At 47.6% G+C, this 22971-nt stretch overlaps 1 protein-coding gene across 8 annotated transcripts in view; it reads right to left on the bottom strand.

Moving 5' to 3' along the window:
• Nucleotides 1–22971, bottom strand: part of FAM53A (family with sequence similarity 53 member A) — a 147865-nt gene that overhangs the window by 93823 nt on the left and 31071 nt on the right. For 4 of the 8 annotated variants that reach the window (XM_039541462.1, XM_039541471.1, XM_039541469.1 and 1 more), the window contains exon 1: nucleotides 1705–1815. The exons of 1 other annotated variant lie outside the window; for it this stretch is intronic. The gene's annotated coding sequence lies outside the window, so the exon portion shown is untranslated. 3 more of the 8 variants (XM_039541464.1, XM_039541465.1, XM_039541463.1) reach the window with 3 other exon arrangements.

Genomic DNA, 22971 nt, shown 5'->3' with positions numbered 1-22971 from the left:
GGACCAAGAAAGTGTCTTGCTACCCTGACCTTGCTGCCCATCAGCCAATACCCAAGCCCTTGTGCGCACAAAGCCATGCCCAGCCCCTCCACTATCCCTTGTGAAAGATATCTGAGTGGCCACTCCCGCAGCTGATCCCCCAAATCCCACAGCCAGTACCTGTGCCCAGCCCCACTGCCTGCCCGCTCCCCCATTCCCACCCACAGCTGGTAGCTGTGCTCACCCCTCTGCTCCCCATACACAGCTGGTACCTATGCCTGGCCCCTTTGCCTGTGCCCACATCAGTATCACACACACGGCCAGCTGGTACCTGTGCAGGCCTGGCTAACTGCCCCCGCCGCCGCCCCCCCTCCCGCAGTACCTGTGCCCAGCGCAGCAAGCTACTCCATACACGGCCAGTACCTGTGCCCTGCCCCTCCCCCCGCCCTGAGACTTGTGCCTGTCCCTGCAGCCCATGCCCCAACCCCACAGCTTGCTCGCTCTCCCACCCACCCAGGGACCTGTACCAGCACTTCACACACACACACCCCAGTCCTGTGCCCAGCACCAGCACTTCCCCCCTTCCACAGACGTGTGCCCAGCCCCACAGCTCACCCACCCGCCCCCCAGGGACCTGTGCCCAGCCCTGCAGCTCACCCCCCCACACACCAACCGTCGCCACACAGGAACCTGTGCCCGGCCCCACAGCTCACCTCCCCCGCACCGTCACCACTCAGGAACCTGTGCCCAGCTGCACAGCTCACCCCCCCCCCACCGTCACCACTCAGGAACCTGTGCCCGGCCCCACTGCTCACCCCCCCACACCCAGGACCCGGTGCCCGGCCCCCCAGCGCACCCCTCTCACCGTCGCCACCCAGGGACCTGTGCCCGGTCCACAGCTCTCACACATACACACACACGCGCCACTTAGGGATCTGTGCCCGGCCCCGCAGCTCGCTCCCCCACCGCCCAGGGACCTGTGCCCAGCTCCGCAGCTCGCCCCCCCAGCCGCCCCCCGCCCAGGGACCTGTGCCCGGCCCCGCAGCTCGCCCCCAGCCGCCCCCGCCCAGGGACCTGTGCCCGGCCCCGCAGCTCGCCCCCAGCCGCCCCCGCCCAGGGACCTGTGCCCGGCCCCGCAGCTCGCCCCCACCCCCGCCCCGGGACCTGTGCCCGGCCCCGCAGCTCGCCCCCAGCCGCCCCCGCCCAGGGACCTGTGCCCCTGCCCCGCAGCTCGCCCCCGCCCCGTGCCCGGCCCCGCAGCTCGCCCCCGCCCCAGGACCTGTGCCCGGCCCCGCAGCTCGCCCCCGGCCCTCCGGCCCGGGACCTGTGCCCGGCCCCGCAGCTCGCCCCGGCCCTCCGGCCCGGGACCTGTGCCCGGCCCCGCAGCTCGCCCCCTCCGGCCCGGGACCTGTGCCCGGCCCCGCAGCTCGCCCCGGCCCTCCGGCCCGGGACCTGTGCCCGGCCCCGCAGCTCGCCCGCCCCACCCGCCCGGGATTGGTGCCCGGCCCCGCAGATGCCCCCCGCGGAAGCTACCTGCGCCCGGTACCTCTCCCCACCGCAACTGTGACCCCCCCCGCCCCTACCCGCGGCATCTGTACCGGGCCCCCGCTGCCCTTGGCTCCACTGCCTCCCCGGCTGGTACCGACACCGCTACCCGTCCCGCCGCTCCCGCTCCCGGACTCTCACTCACTCCCCGTGCCCGGCCCCGCTGCCCCCACCAGGTACCTGCCCTGCAAGGCCAGCCCGGGCCGCCTCCCTCCGCATCTGTGAACAACGCTCCTCAATGGCAATTGAACAAAACACAGCGAGCTCCGCCCCCTCCCGCCACGAGCCTCCCATTGGCCGGGTCTGCAAGCCGCTGACCTCTCACCCCCGCCGCCATAGGGCCGCACTGCACACTCACCCCGCCCACAGGGGACGGACTAGCCGCAGGAGCGCTTCTACAGCAGCCGATGCCCCATTCAATGGACCTTTCCGGACTACAACTCCCAGAAGGCATAGCGACCTCACGGCGCCATACATAGTACACATGCGCATGCGCTCATGCAAGGCGCGGGGGGGGTGGGAAAGTATCTGTTAAGGAAATATTGCTCTGTTACGGATCGCGTGCTCTGGCTGAGATGAAACGTCAAAATATCCCCGGGTGAACCCGCAGAAGAACCGCCTCTCCCGAGCCTTTGCCCCTCTCGCATGTGTATTGATTCATTAGCCTGAGAATAGCTGTGGACGCGTTACGTCGGTGGACGCCTGCGCAGGGGTTACCGGGGGGGGCGGGGGGGGTAGTGATGGATCCTTGCTGGGAAATGGGCATGCGCGCTTCGGGGAGGGGGGCCGATGCTCGTCCTCCCGCCGCCCTCAGTACCTCGAGGGGTTTGTGGTGGCCACGGCCGTGCTTGCGCCTCAGAGATGGGGAGGGGTTGAGAGACCCCACCACAGAGCCTGCGGGCACAGACAGCCTGGGGAAGGGTACCTGAGAGACACACGCACCCAGTGCCAGGCCTCAGGGGGGCTGGCAATGCCAGGTGAGCGGGTGTGACACACACACACACACACACCCAGTGCCAGGCCTCAGCAGGGCTGGCTATGCCAGGTGAGCGGGTGTGAGACACACGCACCCAGTGCCAGGCCTCAGGGGGGCTGGCAATGCCGGGTGAGCGGGTGTGACACACACACACCCAGTGCCAGGCCTCAGCAGGGCTGGCTATGCCAGGTGAGCGGGTGTGAGACACACGCACCCAGTGCCAGGCCTCAGGGGGGCTGGCAATGCCGGGTGAGCGGGTGTGATACACACACACCCAGTGCCAGGCCTCAGCAGGGCTGGCTATGCCAGGTGAGCGGGTGTGAGACACACGCACCCAGTGCCAGGCCTCAGCGGGGCTGGCAATGCCAGGTGAGCGGGTGTGACACACACACACCCAGTGTCAGGCCTCAGCAGGGCTGGCTATGCCAGGTGAGCGGGTGTGAGACAGACGCACCCAGTGCCAGGCCTCAGGGGGGCTGGCAATGCCGAGTGAGTGGGTGGGACACACGCACCCAGTGCCAGGCCTCAGGGGGGCTGGCGGTGCTGGGTGTGAGACACATGCACCCAGTGCCAGGCCTCAGCAGGGCTGGCGATGCTGGTGAGGGGGTGTGAGACACACACACACACACACACACACACAGTGCCAGGCCTCAGCGGGGCTGGCGATGCCGAGAGAGGGAGGTTGAGACGTGCACACTCAGTACCGATGGCCTCAGGGGGCTGGCAATGCCAGGTGAGGGGGTTGAGACAGGCGCACACCCAGTGCCAGTGGCCTCAGAGAGGCTGGCGATGCCAGGTAAGGTGGGTTGAGACACGTGCACAGCCAGAGCCTCAGAAAGGCTTGCAATGCTGGGGAGAAGTATTGAGGGATTCTCCTCATCCTTCCCTGCAACTCTAAGAGCCTGAGATGCAGATCCAGGCCCATTCTAGATGGTGAAAGGTACCTTGTTGGCAGCAAGGTCCAATGCCACCTTCATAGAGAGTGGCCTTCTGTCCCTTCTAAAGTACAGCAAAGTCCCAGCCAATCCTCAGGAAACCTTTCCAGCTCCTCTGGTGTCAGAGCTCCCATTTGAGTGTTTAGCCAAGAACTGCTTCCACTACAGCTGGACTTCACCCAAGTGCACTTCAGGCAAGGTCACACGCTTGAGACAGTCCTGGTATTGCGGGTAGAAGATCTATCTGTGGCTATCAGGAGGATTTCATCCTCCAGGGTCCATCTGTAGCAGTTGATATTGACCGTGGTCTGTGACTTGACTTCTCACCTCAGAGATGTAGCAGAGGTTGACAGGAAAGACTGAAAAGTCTCCATTCTTTTCTTTAAGGATGCCCACACAGATGGATGAAGAACACTAGTCTCCATGGGAACCATTGGGGGAAATTGTGAGTCACTGTGACCTCAAATGGCAGCAATATGCAGACTGGATGACATTGAGATTCTCCTCTCATTACAAGATTTTTTTTTTAAACTTTTAACATTCTTGATATAGTCTCCATAACTGTAATTTCACTTGACTTCCTGAATAGATGTGAACACTTACTCTGTGCTGTACTGCACTGTTACAGTTGCACTGTTCTCTGGTTGTCACATCCCACAGTTCCCAACCCTCTGGCTTCCAAGAAAACCTTAGGGGAGCCCAGGGGAATTGTGGGAGAAGGCATCAAATGCTTCTGGAAAACTCCCATTGTTCCACATCCCCATTTTCTAGTCTTTCTCAAAATGGAGGCCAGGATGGACTGTTTTTGTTTCTTACTATAGAAGAAAGGCTTCTGTTGGAGTGTTTGAAAAGCAGTTCTGAGGCAGCTACAATAGGAAGTGGACGGTGTTTGTTTGGACAGCACTAAGACTGAGAGCCCAACAGCGCAGAGACTGTCTTTTTTGCTATTTCCACCTTCCAATGCTTATAGATATAATAATAATATAATGTTACAACACTACCTCACAATCAATACACAGGAAAGATTGGATCTAACTACATTGTAAATTTGTGATGCATCATGAGACTGCAGTGGCCCACGGCCAAACCTAATGCAGAATCAGGGCCCAAAATCATCACTGTATTTGTCCATAGGAAACCCCTGTTTCATACTGTTTGTTTTTCATGCTTTTAATTCTAGCACTAGTATATGGCCAAGTCTGAATTCATTTACCCCCCAGTGCTATTTCAGTATTTCCTTTGTCAGGTTTTGCTTTTCTTCTTTGCAAGCACTATAACACCCAGTTTGTTTAATTTATCCCCTGTATTTTTAATGTCCATGTTGACATTAAAGCCTCCCCATACAGTTTTGTCAGGACACCTTCCCATACCATCACAGTATAATAAGTTATCTTTGAAACAAATGACCTCTTTGTACTACCTCTTCAGGCACTAGTTTACTTCCAAGATTTTCTGAAAAGATTACCTACAGTACACAGGTCTCTCCTTCAGCTCCTAATGCTGGTCCTTGAAATAGTTTTTGGTTGTATTCATCTTGCTTCTGGCCTTATCCATTCTAAACACATGAGAAATTGTATTCCATCTGTTTTCATGATCCTGTCCATGACCTTGTTTGGCAATGATAGAGCCATATCCTGCAATCACTTTTGTGCATAGAACTCCTATTGAAGACAACTGATCTCTGGGGCACTTCACTACTAACCCTTTTCCACACTCAGAATTGGCCATTTAGTTATACATGTAATCAGTTTTTAACACTTGATAATTTTACCTTTCATGCCATAGTTACCAAGTTTCCTTAGTAGATTCTTCTTGTGAGGGACTTTATCAAAAGGCTTTTGACAAAGTCTCTAATCAAATTATATCCTGGGGCTCTCTTTAACCTATTAGTTTAACTTTTTCAAAGCATCCTAACAAACTTGAGAGACATTATGTATCCTTAGTGCTGCCACGCTGCTTTGTTCCTATCATGTTATAGTGAACAAAAGTCTCTGCAGTAATGATTTTTTCAACTCTTTAAGGTTCATCATCTGTACCTCTTAGAGCTTCTGTCTCCTTCCCTCCTTTAACTCTCACAAGTCCTTACCTTCATTTGCTCCCACTCCCTCCGTTGACATCTTTCTGCAGCTCTCCCTGTCTCTTTCCCCTGTCACAGGTAGGAAAGGCTTCCAGTCTATTTTTCATTACCTCTGATGGGCCCACTCTTCTCTGTCTAGCACATGAGCAGGTGGGGATCTGAGCCATGAGCAGGTAATTGTACCAGGTGGCACACTCCTCCAATCTCCTAATGGCTTCCTATTCTATTTGATGTGAGGCACCAACAAGTGGACAAGCTGCGTGGAAGCTGCCTAAATAGCATAGGCACTGACTTACTTTTCCACAGGGGTGCTCAACCCCCACTTCGCCCTTGCTCTACCTTTTTCTGCCCCTCCCACACCTATGCAAACAAGAGAGAAGCAGTAAAGTGAATGAAATGCCATATTTATCCACAGTGCAGAATGATGTTAAATTTCAGGTGTGCATTTTGCATTAACTAAAACATATTTTGCACCATATAATCATGCAGTAATCACATTTTAAAGAGTTTAGTCATTAACTTTACTAATCCAAAAGCAGCTGGGCATATGCATAACTGCTCCACACTGTTTCTTCTGTATCTTAAGATCTGAGAGAGTAATACAGGTAAGCAGTCTAGAATTTTGCTAGCAAATTTCAGTTAAGTTACATGAAATCATAATATTCCTCTTCCTGCCGGAATCATTATTAGCCATTCATTTGTTCCCCTGTAAAATACTTATGATACAAGTGGGGCCTCTGTTTTCAGAGACCGGTGACATTTATGAAGCCCTGTCAGAAAGATTCCAAATGCAATAAAACCCTAGCTGATCCTCTTTGTATCAGGGACAGTTTGAAACCCCCCTTAGCCAGCAAGCAATCAACCTGGATGCCATCTCCAAGCGCACAAAGCCCAGGGCCAGATTTAGGGGCAGGCGACCCAGGCAATCACTTGGGGTGCCGGGTTTGGGAGGCATCAGGCTCAGGGTGCTCTTTTTGTTGTTAGCGACAAAAGGGAAAAAATGTTGGAGGTAAAATGTTTCAGGTATTGATGTTAGTACATTTCAGTTATTCTTAAAATTAAAAAAAGTGTCTAAGCTTAGAGGAAAAAAAATTGCTTATCTGTGGCATGATTAAATACAGATTTACAGATCCTAGTGTGCAAATGTATCATCTTATATGATGGGTAAATCATGCATCAAAGTTGTGAAATGGGCTACAAATGCAATAAAAATTAAGGTATTCAGAAGTTTAACAAAGGGGGGGGCAGGGGACTGAAAATGCTCTTTGTGTGGGGCACCATTTGGTTTAGGGCCAGATCTGATGGAATCTTTTTGGTGATGGGTGAAGAAAGAAACCAAACTGGCTCTGTAGTCCTACTTAGAGCAGGAGTTGCAATATTTTAAGAGTCCCATGACATCCCTCATATTCTAGTGCAATATGGGAGGAGGAATTTTTAGCATGGCCTAGTTTGTCAAACTGGCTTTTCACACTTCCCCACCCAAGTCTATTTGTTTGGCAATCCTACAGCTAAATGTCTGGATTCTGATGGTATGGGGAAGTCCTGACCTAACTGTCTGCCTTTTGGTGGGTTCTAAAGCTAGTTTAGCTCTGACTGTTCTAACAGATTAAGGTTTGCTTGTCTGTAAACTGCTTTCCCTTACTGTCTGTTCTTTGGGGGAGTTGTAGTGAGTAAGATAAGCAATAAGAATGCTAAATAAAAGAATCTGAAACTGAGAAACAAGGCAGTTTGCAAAGGTCATCTAAATGTAAAGAAGAAATGTGGGGCCAAAATTTTGCCCTGAAAATATATCAGGTGCAGATGCCTTGTGTGTGCAGGCAGAATTTGACTAGAATAATTTTGATCTTAGAGAATCTGGAAGGATGTAGAAAGATGAATTTGTTGCAAGCAACTCTGTTTTTGGAGACCCCTTTGGCAGTTTGAGGGGGATATGTGACATGAATAAACTTAGGTACAACTACCCAGGGTATGCTTTTCCGAAACATCACTGACATTTTTCGCCACTATCCAAGATTGAATGTCAAACCACCACCAGTCATTTCTAGCCTTGATGATTTTTATTATTTATTTTTTAAAATGAAACCATATTTTCCAACTTTCTGGTCTCTTATTCTATAACTAGGTTCCCAAAAAAAAAAATCTATTGGGCACAAAAGAAAGACTAATTTATATTAGCATCCCTATGCAGGATAATTTTGGATGGGTGGGGTACTCTCACAGGATGGGAATTGTCTTAATCACACAACTATGCATTTTCTGTTGTTCTGAGAACTATGGTGAGCATGGCATGCTGTGGCAAGGAGCTTTATGTCAGGCCTCAGTAACTTTTACCTGTTCCCAGGAACCAAAGTCCCTTCAAACTTGAAAACTTTACTGGAAATAAAGACATTGTATTAGCAAATGTTGTAGGCCAGTAATCTCTATTTCACTTTATCGGATGCAAAATATTCAGAGCATTAGTATCGTCTGATAAGGAAGAAACCATTATATTTTATGATACTCAAAATTATGATTACAGGCCAAGTTTTCACACAATCTTCAACTCAGTTGTCTAATTCTGGGTATTATAATGCATGCCCAAAATACTAGGCATACAATTCTTCACCTAGAGTTTTGCATGCAAAACCTCTTTTCTATGCTCACACTGCATCTTCTCCCTTCACACCTTATTTCTGAGTGATCTCATCTGCAAACACACATTCAGTTACCATCTCTATGCTGAGGACTCACAGATCTCGATCCCTCTCTCCAGACCTGTCTCCTTCTGTCCAAACTAGCAGCTCAGCCTGTTTCTCTGACATCTTCTTTTGGATGTCTAGCTGTCAGACCTCAATCTCTCTCCCGAGCTCTTCCCAGTACCTCCTTTCTCAATCACCATCCTGTCTGTCACGCGGGTCTATAATCGGGAAGTCATCTTCAACTCCCTTTCAGGCTGTGTGTAAATCCTGCCAATTCTTTCTGCATAATATCTCCAAGCTGAGATATTTCCTATACATCCATACAGCTAAAATCTTCATCTAGGCGCTCATCAACTCAGTTACTGCAACAGCCTTCTCTCGGACAAATGCCATCTTGCCCTGCTCAGATCCTTGCAGAATGCCGCTGCAAAGATAATTTTCCTCGCCTGCTGCTTTGACCATGTCCTCCCTCTTTTTGCATCGCTCCACTGGCTCCCACTTCTTGGTCACCGCAAATGTAAGTTGTTTGTCTTCACTTTCGAGGGCCTTCATAGCCAATCCCACACTCTATCTTTCATTCCCTGCCTAGGCATAAACTCTCCTCTCTACTCAGCCAGTGATGTCAGTCCCATCAGCTACTGGTTAAATTTTCAAACAAGCACCTTTGTGCTTTCCTGTATGCTGCCCTTCATGTTTGGGAGGAGTCCCCTGTAAACATCTGCAAAACCACTCATTAGCCTCCTTCAAAACCTTCCTCAGAACTCTCCTTCACCACGACGACAATGGTTAGTCCACTCGTATAGTGATACGACTACCTATCGTGCTGACCAGTCGTGAGTGTTTCATTGCTTTCTTGTGCGCCCACATCTATATCTGTATCCATCTGTTTCTTGTCTTCCACTTCGTTTGTTCTTTGCTCACCTTTTTGTTGTGTGTATGTATGCACCCAACACAATGGAGTCCCAGTCCACGAGTAAGAATCCTAGGCATTACAATAATAATCTGTGCATGCAAAAAAAGTATAGTTACATGTCTAAGTATTCTGCTTACTGCAAATATGCAAATCAGAGGTTACATGCAAAAAATTGGACGCAGAAAAATATTACACATGCAAAATTGCACATGTAACCCACATACCTCCTGGGTGTAGTGTTCTGTCCCATCTAGTGGCACTGAGACCACTTAGAGAGAGATTAATGAGTTTGATCTATAGCCTAGCTAAGAACTATATGGGCTTTAGGTCATGCACTAAGCTCCAGAGATCCCAGGTTTGATCCTGCCCCGAGTCGGTTGGTGTCCCACACACAATTTTAGAGGCCACTACAAAAATAAATAGTGCTTGGATGTTTAAAGTGAATCATCATAGATTTTCTTTGTCCAAGGAGTGAGGAGAAATTTCTGAATTTATATTTTCTGTTCCAGTTCATTTTGAGCTTTTAAACATAAAAATGTTGATTTACAGCAAGAAAAAATTCTCAACACCAAATTTTGAGAATGTGGCAGTCTGCTGTTTGCTGTATAAGTAGAGTATTGTTATTATACTCCTATATGTATATATGTATGCATAATATATTAAGAATAAAAAGCAAATCTCAAAACAACAGCATAAAGCTCTGCCTTGGTTTTTCCATGGTTACTAGTTTTATACAAATTAAAAGCACATTAGCCTTTCTGAAAATAAATCTGACTGCAGTTCAACCTTTCCTCTTTGGAGCCTTAGTTTGCAGATAGCCATGGCATTCCACTGGCTAAGCCACTTGAGTGAATTTCCTGATTTTGCTTGGTTGCTTAATTTCCTGTTGGGCTCACATTTTGCCTAATTCAAGACAAAAAGACCCCTATAAATGGGATGAATGATTGAAACGGCAGAGCTGGACATAGTAATTTGATTTCAGTTCAGACTTCAGTATGTGCCTGTCTGAATGGAGCTAGAGTTTCAGAGAAGTACATATAAGTGACTCCAAACATTGCCTTAATTCAGCATTTTTCTCCTTATTGAACTACAGTCCTGTTTATCCAGATATCTGCAATTTAAACTCATTTTCTATTTTCTAGATTCAGATTTTAATTTGTGCCAAAGACAAGTGTCTTCCATTCCATAGCAATCAGCCGTAGGTCTTTAAAAACTGGTTGTCACAGGCCAGGCCCGCTGTCACTCCTGCACATCCCCAGGCTCAGGACTGCACAGCCTCACAGCCAGAGTCTGGCTGCCCCCCAGGCTCAGAGCTGCACAGCCTAGCAGCCAGAGTCAGCCACTGTCAGGATGGGCCACCACCTGGCCAGCAGCCAGGATAAGGGGACCCAGGCCCTCCCTCTCCACAGAGTCCCAACCCAGGGCCCTGTCAGTGGCAGGGTTGCCTGCCACCAGCTTGGCAGGGATCCAGCCAAAACACACCAAGCTAGTCTCCAGTTGTCCAACCAACTCCACGGAAAGACTCCCTGGGTTACTCCCTACCTGCTTCTCCATATCTCGTGGCTTCCTAGTTCCCCCAATTCCTTCTCCTTCAGTCACATCCAGAGCCTGGACAGCTGACCAGCCTCCACATCACAAAGTGTCCACCACAGCCCTTCAGCAGGGGCCAGCAGCACACCACCTTCCCCTACAGCAGTCAGCCCAGACTGAGCCAGGCTGCTCCCTCTTATAGTGGTGTTGCACTTCAAGCATGCCCAGTAGGGCCATGGGGGCGTGGCTTCCTCAGCCCACAGTGAGGGGTTAACCCCCGCTGTCCCTGTGCAAGGCATGCACGCCCTGTCACACTGGTAAAGAAAATAAGGAACTGGAAGCTTTTAGCGAATAATACATATGGAATATTAACACATACTGCTAGAACACCTTTGGAGTAAAGCTGCATTATTTACATCATTACTGCAGTCTTTAGGCTCTCATTCAGCTGTTCAACACATGGAAGTGTGACTATGGTAAAGTAGTTCTTTGTCTAAAACAAATAAAGAGGGAAGAGTTATGGACATATACAATTCACATAACGTCTGTTCTGATTGTTCTACATCTCTTAGGTTTCTGTATTGCACCTATCACCGTGATATTTATGTGCTGCACAAATTTATTAAACTATAAAAGCCTGGAACAAAACTGTTTTTTCCTCTGTGTCCCTCCCCAGCAGAAGAGCATAACTTTGTCTGCGTCGGGCTTTTTGCAGATCAGTTCAGGGAAGACTATCAGAAAAGATGTCTTTTACACCTTGATCTGAATACCATCAACATAGGGCTCGGTCTGATCTTTTCTGGCAAGCAGTTCCACAGCTGGAGGCCTGCTGCTGAGAATGCTCTGTTCCCAGAGCCCAAGTGTCAGAACCTGGATCTATCCAGCTGCATCTTCTTTATGGAGCACAGTTATTTGGGGGATCATGGAGGCTAAGATGGTCTTTTAGGCCCAGTACTTTGAACTCTTCATTGATGCTCCATATGGAGGCAAGGGTTAAGGCCACTCTGAAAACTAAGCATACTCAGACTGAGCTTAATGCTTGTGCAAGTTAAATGAAAGTGCTGTGTCTTCCTCCTGACAAACCTGATGTGCTTTAATAAGCATTACGCGTGTGTCATGCCTTTTCTTTGTCTGTCTTCAAGCTCTTGTAAGCTCCTTGGAGCAGGTACTGTCTTTAGAGGTACGTCCGGTCGTGGTTGAGAATATTGTCAGTGCATAAATAAAGTTAATTTTTAAAGGAACTAAGATCAAGGACTAAGTCCTTGGAGTCAATGAAAGAAGGCTCAGAACCAAGTATATCGCTTGGGAAGTGAATAGAAGGCTCTCTATTTGGGAGGACTATATTCTGCCCCTTGAAGAAGGATGGACCCTACCTAATAAGTCAGTGGGTCTCAAACTTTTTTACCGGCGACCCCTTTCAATCTCCAGCCTCTGAGTGCGACCCCCCCTAATAAATTAATCACACTGTTTAATATATTTAACACCATTATAAATGCTGAGTTTGGGGTGGAGGTTGACAGCTCGTGACCCCCCATGTAATGACCTCATGACCCCCTGAGGGGTCCCGACCCCCAGTTTGAGAATCCCTGTAATAAGTTGTTTCCATCTTAAACTACTGTAACTCACACATCTCCTGAGTGTGGTGTTCTATCTCCTCTAGTGGCACCAAGACCACTTAGCGATTAATGAGTCTGCTGCAGCCTTAGCTAAGGGCCAGTTGGCTTTTAGCTTATGCAGTAAAGGCTCATGCACTAAGCTCCAGAGGCCTCAGGTTCAATCCCGACAACCAGAGCCTGTCAGTGTTGCACTACTATGGGACAGACCCTGTGAATTTTATGTTGACAAACGTAACATTTAAAATTACCTATATAGGACCAAATTAATATCTAGTGTAACTCCATGTGACCTATGTTGTTTTTGAACCCATATGCCCTTCTAAGGCCATGTCTACACAAGTGATCTTACAGCGGCACAGCTGTACTCATGCAGCTGCACTGATATAAGATTGCTTGTGTAGCCATGCTATGCCGACGGGAGAAAGCTCTCTCATCGACATAATAAAACCACCTAAATGAGCTGTGGTAGCTGGGCACACTACCATTTTTTTCGGTGAAACTTTCGTCGTTTGGGGGGGTGTTTTTTCACACCCCTGAGCAACATAAGTTTGCAGACATAAGTGGTAGTGTACACATGGCCTAAGTCTTGAAAAATCTGCTTCCCACAGCAAGGGCTGTCACCTTGATTTTAGGACTCTGCTAGGCAGCCCTACAGTAATAAACCCAAGGCACCGGCTTCCTTCATGAGCAAGGACACTCATGTGTATGTGAATGTTACACTATCCTGCCTGGTCTTGTAAGCAGGAAAGGGACAGAGCAGTATAGAGAACAGGATTCTCGTTTAGTTTAAAACCCCAGCCTGCTCAGAAAAGTGAAGCACACAGAGAGAGTGTCAAACAGGCACAAAAGCCCCATTAAACTATAACGAACTGGGTAAATCTGAATTTTGGCCTTGAATTTCACTCTGTACAACAGTGTATTTTTAAAGGTATTTAATGTAAATAGGACAAATAATATGTAACTAATTTGGGCCATTTATATAGACATTTTAAACTAGTTAATAACAGATCTTCATTCACAGCTGGCTTAAGTTAAACCTTTTGCATTCAACATAACTGAAGTAGGATTACAGAAGATGTGGACACTCTTAACACCAAATGTTGCACATACACAGAATGAGACCTGCAAGTTATAGTTATTTTGTGATCCCACGTTGAGCACCACAGAGGCAGCAATGGATCAAACTCTTTCCCCTTATCACTTTGTGTTGATATGCTTCTTTGTGTTTTGTTTTAATGATAAGGGAACCTGGATCCTCTGAAAGGCCTTAGATTTCTTTTGTATGCATTCGTCAGCGCCAGTGAAAAGCTGAACTGCTGTGCCAATGGTCACCTGCCTAAGGCTTAGTCTATACCACCCCTTATGTCGGTATAACTTATGTCACTCAGGGATGTGAATAAGCCACCCCCCTGAGTGACGTAAGTTACACCAACCTAAGCATTGGTGTGGACAGTGCTATGCTTGGTGGAGAGCTTCTCCTGCTAACCTAGCTACTGCCTCTCGTGGAGGTGGATTTATTATGCCGATGGGAGAGCTCACTCCCGTCGGCATAAAACGTCTTCACCAGATGCGCTATAGTGATGCAGCTGCCTCAGTGCAGCTGTGCCATTGTAGCGCTTCTCGTGTAGACTAACCCTAAAATGACAGCAGTTCAGACAGCTGTTGAGAAGTTTACTCAAAACAAGAGCTGTGACCACTGTTGCTTTCCACCACTACTCTGAGGGAGTGCTCGACCCCTGCTCCGTCCCAGGCCCCGCCTCCACTCCACCCCTTCCCGAAGGCCCCACCCCCATCCCACCTCTTCCTGCCCCATTTCGCCACCTTCCCTGAGAGCACCCCACCCTCGCTCCCCCCTTTCCCTCCCAGTGCCTCCTGCCCACCACTGAATAGCTGATCTGCGGCAGGTGGGAGGCGCTGGGAGGGAGAGCAGGGAGCTGATTGGTGGGGCCCACCAGTGGAGCACCCACAGAGTTAGCGCCTATGCTTTGCAGATTAGCAGTAGCGTTCTGACTGATCTGGTCTCTGGTTACAGCGAACAGCACATTCTCAACCAGCCTTGTGAGATACAACTGAGGAAAGTGGAATATCATTTTTCCATCCCCTTATTGTCGTCATGATAACGGGTGGCCAAGTCGTTTTTGTGCCTGGGCTGGTAAGTTTTCAAGGATGCTCTCACACCCAGTGTCAGGTAGTTAAAACCATGTGGGCAACAAACAACTTAATCCACTGTTCTCATCCACTCCAACATCCACAGGGCCTTGTCCTAATAAAACAATGCATTGGGTATCTGATTGTACACATGTGAGGGCTGTGCTCATTGCCAGCCTGCAGCTACTGTCACGAGTAATTAAGGGAAGGCTCGGAAACCACCCACATCTGTCCTGGAGCAGCGAACCGCGGCCAGTGGGAGCCGCAATCAGCAGGACCTGCGGACGTGGCAGGTAAACAAACCGGCCCGGCCCGCCATGGGCTTTCCCTACACAAGTTTGGGAACCACTGTTGGAGAGGGAACATGAAAAGGCAGGTGAGCAGGTCTGTCATTTCATGTAGTAGAGTTCCCAGCCACCCAGCCCAGGACAGTATACTATGCGCCAAAATGTTTAAATATGGCTGCCTAAAATTAGGCACATGCCTCCCTATTTATGCCCCTGAATTAAAGTGGTCTGGTCTTCAAAGGTGCTGAGCACCCACAATGCCAACTATGAGATGTGGGTGCTGAGCACCTTTGAAAATCACATCCTTTGTGTTTAGGTGCCTAGAGCCTTGCTCCTGTCATTGGACCCACATGAGTGGACTTCTTGTCTCCACATGCAGCCCCATTGACCAATGGTCTGCCTGTGTGGATCTGGTTGCAGATCAGAGCCTAAATATGGCCATGGACATTAACTCCAGGCGCTCCCCAAGTTTGAAAATGTTGGTCATAGTTCTCTGCCAGTTCTCATTTGCACGAAGGTGCAGTACTTTGGCATGGGCATTTGACTGATGGATTGTTTATCTGGCACTGAGGCGTGGAAAGTTTGAAGAATGTTATAATCCACTGCCTCTGTTTTCAGGAAGTAGCCAGAAGGCCTTAAGTTTCTTCTAACCTACAATTTTTTAGGCACCATGCAATACCATTACCACCAGGGCGTTCCATGGGAAAGTTTGCTTTTTATTGGTTACACGTTGCAACTTGCACATGTTTGTCTATATCTAGAACAACCATCCTTTCAAAATGACAGATGCAAAAAGCAGCATGCTGTGAAAACATGCACCACTAGAAGTTGTAATGAAAATCTCTCAGGAGACAGTAAAACAAACTTAGGGCCAAAGGTCCACCCCCCCCTCCCACCACTTGGTTTGCCAAACCACCTCCCTACCTTAATTCAAACCCCTGTCAATGACTCACCTTCTCCACCTCCATCCTTGTGGGCATTGTGGTAACATTTTAAAAACCAAAACACCAGTTTTCTCTCTCCTATTGCTTTCTGAACATCTATGGTCTGTATTTTAAGACTGTAAGCTCTTGGGGCAGGGACTCGTTTTGTGTTTTGTACAGGGCCAAGCATGTTTTCAGTGCATAGTGATAAAATAGAATCACAACTCTTGGTCCCACTGGAGCCAGTACTGAACTCCTATCAGTTTCAGTAAGGCCAACATTTGGTCCTTAGCAAATAATAGCAATGGCACTAATTACTGGCTCATTGTGGGTATTCCTTTGATTTGAATCAGCTGATTTCATTATCATTCCTGTACCCTCAGGTCTTCCACCCAAAGAGAAAAGGAGCTAAGGTTTTAAGAGAAAGTTTTGAAACAATGTTTATTCTGTGATCGCACCTACTGATTAATGGATATTAGAAGTTAATACCGTATATCCAAAGGACCTTCACAGGGCACTGCAGTCAGCTTTACTGATATTTATATTAGCGTAATTATGAAATGTATTTCACTCAGATTCTAATTTAGAGTCTTGGGATTTGTCACATAAATTAGATATGTCCGACATGAGTATTGCATGACTAGAAGAGGTGTAGCATGCATTAATTCAGTGACTATAGTGTCACAACTATAAAATGAAAATATGATGAGGAAGTAGGGCTGAAAGGGACCTTGAGAGGTCCCTTGCAGTGAGACAGGATTAAGTAAGCCTAGACCATCCCTAACAGATATTTGTCCAACCTGATCTGAAAACGGGGATTTACACAACCTCCCTTGGGAGTCTATTCCAGAGCTTAGCTACCCTTAGAGTTAGAAAGCTTTTCCTAATATCTAACCTATATCTCTGTAGGTGCAGATTAAGCCCATTACTTCTTGTCCTGCCTTCCGTGGACACGGAGAACAATTCATAGAATATCAGGGTTGGAAGGGACCTCAGGAGGCCATCGAGTCCAACCCCCTGCTCAAAGCAGGACCAATTCCCAACTAAATCATCCCAGCCAGGGCTCTGTCAAACCTGACCTTAAAAACCTCTAAGGAAGGAGATTCCACCACCTCCCTAGGTAACCCATTCCAGTGCTTCACCACACTCCTAGTGAAAAAGTTTTTCCTAATATCCAACCTAAACCTCCTCCACTGCAACTTGAGACCATTACTCCTTGTTCTGTCATCTTCTACCACTGAGAACAGTCTAGATCCATCCTCTTTGGAACCCCCTTTCAGGTAGTTGAAAGCAGCTATCAAATCCCCCCTCATTCTTCTCTTCTGCAGACTAAACAATCCCAGTTCCCTCAGCCTCACCTCATAAGTCATGTGCTCCAGACCCCTAATCATTTTTGTTGCCCTCCGCTGGACTCTTTCCAATTTTTCCACATCCTTCTTGTAGTGTGGGACCCAAAACTGGACACAGTACTCCAGATGAGGCCTCACCAATGTCAAATAGAGGGGAATGATCACATTCCTCGATCTGCTGGCAATGCCCCTACTTATACAGCTTAATTTGCCATTAACCTTCTTGGCAACAAGGGCACACTGTCGACTCATATCCAGCTTCTCGTCTACTGTAACCTCTAGGTCCTTTTCTGCAGAACTGCTTCCTAGCCATTTGGTCCCTAGTCTGTAACAATGAATGGGATTCTTCCGTCCTAAGTGCAGGACTCTGCACTTGTCCTTGTTGAACCTCATCAGGTTTCTTTTGGCCCAGTCCTCTAATTTGTCTAGGTCCCTCTGTATCCTATCCCTACCCTCCAGCGTATCTACCATTCCTCCCAGTTTAGTATCATCTGCAATTGATCACCATCCTCTTTATAACAACCCTTAACATATTTGAAGACTGCTATCAGGTCCCCCCTCAGTTTTCTTTTCTCACAACTAAACGTGTCCAGTTTAGGTCAAGTTTTCTAAAGCTTTTATCATTTGTCTGCTCTCCTCTAGACTCTCCCCAATTTATCTATATCTTTCCTAAAGTGTGGCACCCAGAACTGGACACAGTACTCCAGCTGGAGGCTTCCCCGGTGCCAAGTGGGACAATTACCTCCTGTGTCTTACATAGGACATTCATGTAAATACATCCCAGCATATTAGCCTTTTTCACAACTGCAGCACATGGTTGACTCATGTTCAATTTGCAATCCACTAAAATCCCCAGGCCCTTTTCAGCAATACTGCCATCTAACCGGATATTCCCCATTTTGTAGTTGTGCATTGGACTTGCCCTTCCTAATGAAGCACTTCGCACTTGTCTTTATTGAATTTAATGTAGCTGATGTCAAACCAATTCTCTAATTTGTCTAGGTCATTTTAAATTCTAATCTGTCTTCTGAAGTGATTGCCACCCCTCTCAGTTTGCTGTCCTCTGCTAATTTTATAAGCATAAAGTTATTCAGAAGGTCTTGGCATTTAAAATATTAAAATGTATAGTCTGCAAAGTGTTATGTCCCCTTGAACAAAGTGTAGGCTGTTGGTCCAAATTTTAAATGTTCATATACTATGCTGTCCATTAATTTAGCAGAAAATCTTAAGAAATGGCTTAACTTGCACACTGAAGCCCTGATTTTGTGCCCATTGACTTCAAAGGTGAAGTATCAGGCCCTGAGTGAGAGTGCACATACAGTAAGATTAATCCCAGACCAGAACACTGGCTCCAAACCTTTCACCTCACAAAGTCTGGGGAAGTTTAGCCCTAGCTCTGGTCAGGAACATTGTGCCTCTGACCTGATGCTGTCATGTGGCATATATGGTACATGAGATCAGTTGCCCTGAACTCCTGCTCCAATCTTTGCCACTTAGGATCCGTTGAACCATGCAGGGACATGGGTCGGCACCTCCATGAATAAGTGGTCAATCAGGTCTTTATCAACACCTGGAGGGAATTGTTATGGCAGTGATAGGAATTCCAGGCTGGAATTGGACATTCAGGGCTAGATTTTTAAAGGGCCTCTACCTTTGCACAGGCAGTTTGACACACATCAGCACTTGTGTACATTCTTGAACTGTGTGCAGGTAGCTAGAATAAGGCCTATGTACCACTTAAAACTCATTGGCACCTTAAATGGTGCCCACTTCTTGCACCAGCCCAGGAGGGAATAATGAAATACACATCTAAGCAGGATTTGTGTGTACAGCTTGGTTAGATGTCCCTCTGTCCACTTTGTGTACACAAATCATCACTAGTCATGCAAATTCTCAGTTGCATGCTCAGGGTTGCTGGTAGTGGTTTTTTGTTTGTTTGGGGGGCAGGGGTGGGGTTGGAAAGTACCAGTCGTCCTCCAGGCCATTGAAATTTCCCCAGTTTTCCATGATTGGTTAAACAAAATAACATTGCTAGTTCCCTTAAGGCTATTAAGACAATTCCCTTAAGACAATTACCCAGGGCTGTTGATTTGAAAATATCTAGTTTTAGCAGAAGATTCCCCACATCTTCCTTTGTTATAGATGGATGTAAGCATGTAGACTCCCCCTGAGGCGCCTCCTGCTGGTCTTTCAGGGAATTAGCTCCATTTCCAGCCCAGAGCACCCTCTGCAAGCCAGTGGACCACTACCACATGGCCCCCATGTCCCTCCCTGGACTCCGGTGCCCTGTTAGCTGGGGTGCTGCCCCCTGGCAGTAACCTCTTTCTCTCAGAGTCTCCCCTCCCCAGGGGACCCCCACCCACTATCCCCATCTCACCTCAGTATAAGGCTACTACCAGTCATTGTCTAGCCCCTGTGCCCTGGGGCAGGCTGCAGTATCAGCCTACTCATCACTGGCAAGGAGGGTTTGGACCTGCTGCCTTGGCCTACCCCTGGGCTGCCCTCTGCAACCCCCAGTACCTGTTGGCCTAGGCCGCAGCCTGGGGCTTTCCAGGCTGGAGCTCCCCAGCCTTTCCCCAGCCCTACTCCACTCAGGTACCCTGGCTCTAGCTCCCTGCAGCCAGGCCCTTCTCCCTCTACAGGCAGAGGGAAGCTGTCTGGGCTCCTGGCTCACAGCCTTTTTATACAGGCCAGCTGTGGCCTGACTGGGATGTGGCCCAGCTGCGACTGCTTCCCCCAATCAGCCCAGCTTTTAGAGCTGCAGCCCTCTCCGGGGCTGCTTTTTAAACCCCTCAGGGCAGGAGCAGGTACACCCCACTACAATGGAAATCCTTCTGTTGCATTCCCATCATCATCATCATATGGGATGAATACACCCCCCCACCTACTTCATTCCAAATGCAGAACAGAAACATCTATTGAACATTTCTGCCTTTTCTACATCACTACTTATAGTTTTACCATCTGCATCTAGCAATGAACCTATATCTGACCTAGGTCTCTGTTGGTTTGTTCCTAATATATATTTTTTAAATGTCTTAATGTCTTTTAGCCTATAGGCCATTGACATTTCATAAATTTCTTTATTTTCCCTTATCAGTCACCTATTTTTTTTTAATGGAGTAACTTATACTCATTGCCATTTACTTCCCCTCTCCCTGGTTTATATTCATTTTCAATTTTTGATCACTGCTTCCACATCTCATTTTAACCCGGAGGGTCCAGCATAACCTTTTTTTTGTGTTTGTGGAATCGTGGCTTTTGAGGCATCCCATAGGATAATTTATGTAGAATTAAAGATATAGAACTAGGCCATTGTCATTTAGGCTTTAAAGACATGCCTTGCCTTGTTTTTCTTCTTCTTCCTTTGCAAAACATACTGACAAAGTAATATCTTAGGGCCAGATTTTCAGAAGTGCTGAGCAGCCACAATTCCCGGTTAAGTCCCTGGGAGCTGGAGATGCTCAGCAACCTTGAAAAACAAGCCCTTGTCCTTTTTTTTTTTTTTTTTTTTGTAATAAAGTGACTACAGGAAAAATATTGTGGAAACTTTAGAGCACCTGAGCCACAGTAATTTTCCTGTATGTTTGGATCATGATCATGTTGCATTAAGAAACAAGAACATTGCATGGGACGAACACAGCCTAAAGCCATGATGCTTTGGATCAGGGTGTTGTTTTAACAGTCTACATTACAAACATGAGGAACGGTACAGAGTCTGCATGAAAGAAGCAAAGAACTAAAAGTACTTTCTGTCTGGTGAAAACTGTGCATTCAAAATAATATGTCTGTTTACCTACAAGCACACTGCAGAGTCTGTTACAATACCAGTCCAGAAGAAATCCAGATACAAGGCACTGGTGAGACCTCATCTGGAATATTGTGTGCAGTTCTGGTCTCCCATGTTTAAGAAGGATGAATTCAAACTGGAACAGGTACAGAGAAGGGCTACTAGGATGATCTGAGGAATGGAAAACCTGTCTTATGAAAGGAGACTCAAAGAGTTTGGCTTGTTTAGCCTAACCAAAAGAAGGCTGAGGGGAGATATGATTGCCCTCTCTAAATACATCAGAGGGATAAATCTCAGGGAGGGAGAGGAATTATTTAAGTTTAGTACCAATGTGGACACAAGAACAAATGGATTTAAACTGGACACTAGGAAGTTTAGACTTGAAATTAGACAAAGGTTTCTAACCATTAGAGGAGTGAAGTTCTGAAATAGCCTACCAAGGGGAGTAGTGGGGACAAAAGACATATCTGGCTTCAAGACTAAGCTTGATAAGTTTATGGAGGGGATGGAATGATGGGATAGCGTAATTTTGGCAATTAATTTATCTTTGATTATTAGCAGGTAAATATGCCCAATGGCCTGTGATGGGATGTTAGATTGGGTGGGATCTGAATTACTACAGAGAATTCTTTCCTGGGTGCTGCTTGGTGAGTCTTGCCCACATGCTCAGGGTTTAACTGATCGCCATATCTGGGGTCGGGAAGGAATTTTCCTCCAGGGCAGATTGTCAGAGGCCCTGGGGGGGGGGTTTGCTTTCCTCTGCAGCATGGGGCACAGGTCACTTGCTGGAGGATTCTCTGCACCTTGAGGTCTTTAAACCACAATTTTAGGACTTCAATAACTCAGACATAGGTTAGGGGTTTGTTACAGGAGTGGGTGGGTGACATTCTGTGGCCTGCATTATGCAGGAGGTCAGACTAGATGATCATAATGGTCCCTTCTGACCTTAAAGTCTATGAGTGGGAAACGAGTTATATTCTTAGACCAGAGGCTCTTCACAAGGCTGTGGCCTAATGAAGTCCCACTCTAGGGATGAAATCCTGACCTCATTGAAGTCAACGATAGTTTTGCCATTCACTTCACTGGGGGCAGGATTTCACATCAAGGGCTTAAGTGGGACTTAAATGGTGCATAGACATGACCCAGGGCCCTCCTGTTGCCAACTGGCAGAAGGCACAGGATTTACAGGGATCCTCTGGATCTAGTATCTACATCCTCGTTTACCAAAGCCCGTCATTTAACTTCTCTACAGAAAGCCTGTGTCACAGTGGTCATCATAATCATTGCGCTATGTATGGATGGATAATATGTAAGGAATTATGTATATATACTAAAAATGATGTCCTCAAGGTCTGTGACTTGGACTGGTCACCAAAAGGTGAGAAACAGGTTTCTTTCAGGCAAGAGATGTTTATCAGTCTGTCTCCATGTACACTGAGAATTGTATACTTCACAATGAACTCCTATTTAGTCAGCAAAACGCATAGGGTGACCAGACAGCAAATGTGAAAAATCGGGACGAGGTTGGGGGACAATAGGAGCTTATATAAGAAAAAGACCCAAAAATTGGGACTGTGCCTATAAAATCAGGACATCTGGTCACCCTAAAAATGCTACCCAAGTGATTGCAAAGTCTCCAGGGGAGGCTATTGACAGGAAAACCAAGCAGCGGGTTGAAAGTGAAGACAATGGATTTTGAGGGATATAATTGTAGGTACTGAGATTCAATCTGCATCTTTCATCTAGGAAGTAAGCGGAGTGTGGGCTTGCTTCGTGAATGGACGATATCACAGCCAGGCCTGGCTGTAATATGCTGGAAAGATTTTGGGGGAGCTTTTGCTTTGTATGACATGACAACATATTGGTGGTTAAGTTTAGGCTCTACTATGCATGTTCTGATTTTGTTTTACATGTAACCCTTTGTTTCCAATATTTCTGCTTGCTCTCACTTGAATCTCTGTTCTTTGTTAAATAAACTTACCCTTGCTTTCTCTACAAACAACTCTAAGTGCTGTGTGATCTGCGGAGCAATGGTATAACTGTGCCTTTGGGAGAGGATCTGGGAATTCTGGGAGTCTCCAGTGATCAGGGGCTGGGCATGCTAGGGAGACATTCAGAGGACTGGGAGGATGGGGTGCACCTCTGGCTGACCCATAGAGAGAGAGAAAGGCCTGCAGAGGCCTAAAGGATAGAGTTTGTGTTGCCAGAGGTTGGCAGAGTTGGGG

The sequence above is a fragment of the Mauremys reevesii genome, linkage group 5 (genome assembly GCF_016161935.1).
Source record: "Mauremys reevesii isolate NIE-2019 linkage group 5, ASM1616193v1, whole genome shotgun sequence".
Classification (NCBI taxonomy): Eukaryota; Metazoa; Chordata; order Testudines; family Geoemydidae; genus Mauremys; species Mauremys reevesii.
This window is presented reverse-complemented; position numbering and strand designations above follow the sequence as displayed.